This window comes from Orycteropus afer, unplaced genomic scaffold (assembly GCF_000298275.1).
Source record: "Orycteropus afer afer isolate SDZICR_OR568_19922 unplaced genomic scaffold, OryAfe1.0 scaffold00012, whole genome shotgun sequence".
In the NCBI taxonomy this organism is placed as follows: domain Eukaryota; kingdom Metazoa; phylum Chordata; class Mammalia; order Tubulidentata; family Orycteropodidae; genus Orycteropus; species Orycteropus afer.
The window spans coordinates 19,191,807-19,196,304 of NW_006921599.1; positions in this window are offsets into that span (position 1 = coordinate 19,191,807).

Here is a 4,498-nt window from a genome sequence, read left to right on the forward strand (position 1 = left end):
AAATACATATATAAAAATACATTTGGATTCTATTGGCTAGTAATTTTTGCATCAATATTCATGAGGGATATTAGTTTATAATATTCTTTTTTAGTGATGTCTTTGCCTTGTTTTGGTATCAGGGTTATACTTCCTTCATAGAATGACTTTGAGAGTATTTCATCCTTTTCTATGTTCTGGAACAGTTTGAGTAGAATTGATGTTAGCTCTTTTCTGAATGGTAGAGTTTGCCAGGATTTTTGTTTGTTTGTTTGGAGTTTTTTTTATAACCTGTTAAATTTCTTTTTTTGTGATGGGTTTGTTCAAATTCCTACCTCAAAATGTGTTAGCTTGGGCAAATAGTGTGTTTCTAGAAATTTGTCCATTTCTTCTAGGATTTCCAGTGCACTTTCTGTCTCTATGTGTTTGCATATTTTAGATATAGGCAGTCTCTGGATAACGAACAAGATCTAGTCCTACATCTGACTTTAAGTCAAATTTGTACGCAAGTCAGAACAGTTAAGCACAGTTTGTATGTGATGTCAGTTATTCAAATATTTGTTTTAGTATATGGTATATAGTGTATCTATCTATGCATAACAAATGTTAAAGAAGCAATTCCAGATACACTAAAATATCTTTAAAATAATAATATAGTAATAATTATAATAGTGTTTTAATGCACTTTGCAAAATAGTGTCTGTTGGTTATTATGAATCATTGTATACGCATACTTTGAATTTTCAACATAATAAGCTTTATGGAGGTTGGTTCGTAGCTATAGGTTGTACATAAATTGGATGTTCATAGCCCAAGGATTGCCTATATTTCATATAAGTGGGATTGTACAAAACTTGTCTTTTTGTTTCTGGTTTATTTTACTCAGCATAATGTTTTCAAGCTCTATCCACGTTGTAGCATGTATCAAAATGTCACTCCTTTTCTTATTTTTTAAAATTTTACTAAGATATAATTTACATACACATAAAGTGTACAACTTGATAAATTTTAGTACAACTCTTAAAGCCCTAATCACAATTAAGATAGTGAACATATTCATTAGCCCCAGAGTTTCCTTATGCAGCTCTGTGCAGTTTCACATCATTCTTCTATATGCTGAATAATATTCCATTGTATGTCCAGTTGCAGTTTTTAAAGCATCTTTATCACAATTACTCAACTACTGCAAACCTTAGAGCAGTCTCAGATGCTTCCAATATCAGAATCATCCAAGGAAATTGTTAAAAATGCAGATTTGGCAGTCTTCAGAGCCAGATCTTCCAAATCAGAATGACCAGAATTAGAGACAACTAAACTTTATTTTAAACAAGATTCTCCACAAAAAACTCCAAATTCCCTGCCATCAAATTGCTTCCAACTCATAGTGACCCCCTTTGGGTTTCCGAGGTGGTAAATCTTTACGGAAGTAGATTGCCCAGTCTTCCTTCTGCGGAGTAGCTGATGGTTTCAACTGCCAACCTTTGGGTTAACAGTCAAATGCTTTAGGCATTACAACACCAGAGCTCCTTAAGATTCTCCAAGTAGATGAAATTGAGAGCCACAGTGGCACATTTCCTTCACTGTGAGAGAGATTCCTGAAAATAGATTAACACTTCAGTGTGTGGCAAAGATCAACATACTGGGGGCAAGAGGAAGAATATGTGAAGGTAATAGATTATTGCTTCCCTGTTCTGTTGCTACTGCAGACAATAGCATTGAGAATTGTAAATGTGATTGCTTCCTAAACTGTCCATTCCGCCCTTCACCTGTCAGCTCATCATACTATGGGAGCCACGTTTGTTGCCATAATGCTGGAAGCCATGCCACCAGCAGGGTCACCCATGGTATTTCTTCCTATATATAGATGGTGATGAAAAGAAGTGTTGAATGTTTAATAGATTTTAGAGAATCCCAGACTAAGATAGACAAGATAAAAAGGCCTGGCTGAAAATTAGCCAATAATAATTGTATGGATTATCAACAGAAAATTGCCCAACTGGACTCAAAACATACTGAAGATCATGAAGATGGTACAAAACCAGGCAACATTTTGTTCTGCTATACATAAAGTCACCATGAGTTGGAGCCAAATGGACAGCAACTAACAACAAACTTTTCAAACTTTTGTACCACCAGCTACTTGGTAAGCTAATGAAGAGAGGGAAAATTGTATTTTGCTTTGAAATACTATTATTTTAGTGTTTCTGTCTTCTCTATAGCTATGTTGTTGTTAACGCCATCAAGTCAGACCCAACTCATAGGGACCCCTCCTTGGGTTTCTGAGGTGGTATCACTACTGAAGTAGATTGCCCCATCTTCCTTCCAAGGAGTGGCTGGTGGGTTTGAACCACCAGTCTCCTGGTTAGCAGTCAAGTGCCTTAGGCACTACACTACCAGAGTCAGAATATATGTTAATTGCAAATGAGGAGAAGGATTATCATAATTTAAAGGACACAGATATCCCTTTAAGCATGTGTGAAAGTTCCAGAATTGGGGGACATAACTTGTATCAGAATGATTGGCCAAGGTATGAGCCCTCCCTCTATCTTAGCTGTTTCTTATTTCCCTTGCAACCATCAAACCGTTGGACAGACTTAAGTACATACCAAAGGAAACATTTTTCCTCTGTGGTTAAACTAAAGATATGGAAAGAATGTTCCTAAGGGAGGGTCTTGACACAAGATCCTTATCAGAAATTCCCTCAGCAGCCCTCAGGAAATATTTTAAGATAATTACCTTATGACCACCCTGTCAACCCCATCCCCTTTGTCACGTATGTAAACTAGCCAATCAAATAGCTTACGTTTGTGTTTCTAACCCATCATTGTAAAGCACTCACACACGCACACTCTAGCTTTGAATTGTTCCACCTCTGGCTTCCTTAATCTTACAACTACCTATCAGAATGTGGTACCTTTAGTTCTTGATTTTGCCTCATAAATATGCCTCTATTACTCCACCATTTTGGAGCATTTGATTTAACTTTGTGAGATCAAATGTGTCCCTGGTTTGAATTGTTTTGAACCTTCAATAAATCTCTTTGCTTTTATTTCAACAGAGTACATGTTCTTACTCATTGACAAGCATATATTCACCTATTCACTGCTATAATTTTGGGGCAAATTAAAAGAAAAGTAATAACATTGATGCTAACTGGGTATACCTGGAAAGCTTTCCATTAAAAAGAAAGGGAAAGAGAGAAGAAGGGGAAGGAGTAGAGGAGGGGAGGGGAGGGGAGGAGAGGGAAGAGATGGGGAGGGAAGGGGAGGAGAAGAGCAGAGAGGAGAAACAATAAATATATCACTATGTCTGCTATTATTGATTTTATTCCAAGTGGGAATCTGAGTATGGCTCAAGACTCAAAATATGTGGTTAAGCTGACCCACTTTTGAAACTCCTTTAAACATTCAATTCTTTTCTATCACCATTTGCATCTAAAAGGAAATACTTTCACATTACTAAATTGTACCATATCTATCTAGAGTGTTTTGCCTTCAATGGGTGTGGGCAAGGCTACACCTAAATTTTATATGTATTTAAACTAAGTGAGAATTCTTTGGCTTGCAACTAATCCTTTCCATTTTTTTGGATGCTTCATCAAGATTAATTATGCTGTTCTTTCAAGCCTAGCTTCCCTCCTACTTAGATGGGCATTTAATGGAGAACATTTTATAGGGTCTTAAAGAATTGCTGTTTCTCTCTACTCCTTCCACATCTTTAAATTTAGTGTCATGGTCCATTTTCTTAGGAGATCACACCTATTCTTCAAATGTTTAAACCAACCCTTGAGTGGTTTATTGTCCAGGAGCAATTTTTGTTTAAGCGTGTCTTACTTTTTTTTTTTTTTTTAATTGTGATTTGGGTGTAAGTTTGCAGAGCAAATTCATTTTCCATACAACAGTTCATACACATTTCGTTTCATGACATTGATTGCAATCCCCATAATGTAAAAGTTCTCTTCCCACTTCCTCCCTGTAGTTAACTTTTTCCTGTGTCCTTCTTTCCTATGCATTCCTGCCCTTTGAGCTATCTCCCTATTCAAATTCTGTCTTTCTGATCTCCCATGATTGATTATTCTAAGGAGTGTATTTACCTAGTGTAAACATTCACCTTATAAGCCTGTGTATTGTTCGGCTGGAAGCCATGAGAGTGAGTTCAATTCCAGGCCTGAAGGGTGACTAGGGGCCATAGTCTAGGGGGTTCCACCAGTCTCTATCAGACCAGTAATCCTGGTCTCTTTTTTATGATTCTGAATTTTGTTGCACATTTTTCTTCCAATCTATCCAGGATTTCCTGCACTGATCCCTTTCTGAGTGTTTGACAGTGGTAGCTAGGCACCTTCTAATTCTTTTGGTTTCATGATCATATAGGCTGAAGTTGGCATGGGCCACTAGTTCCTTGAGCTAATTGTTTCTATTTACCTTTTGGTTTTCTTCATTTTCTTTGCTCCAGATGAGGAAAGACCAATTGTTGCATCTATGTGGGGTATGTCTTGCTTTTAAATCAAAGTTCTTTACCT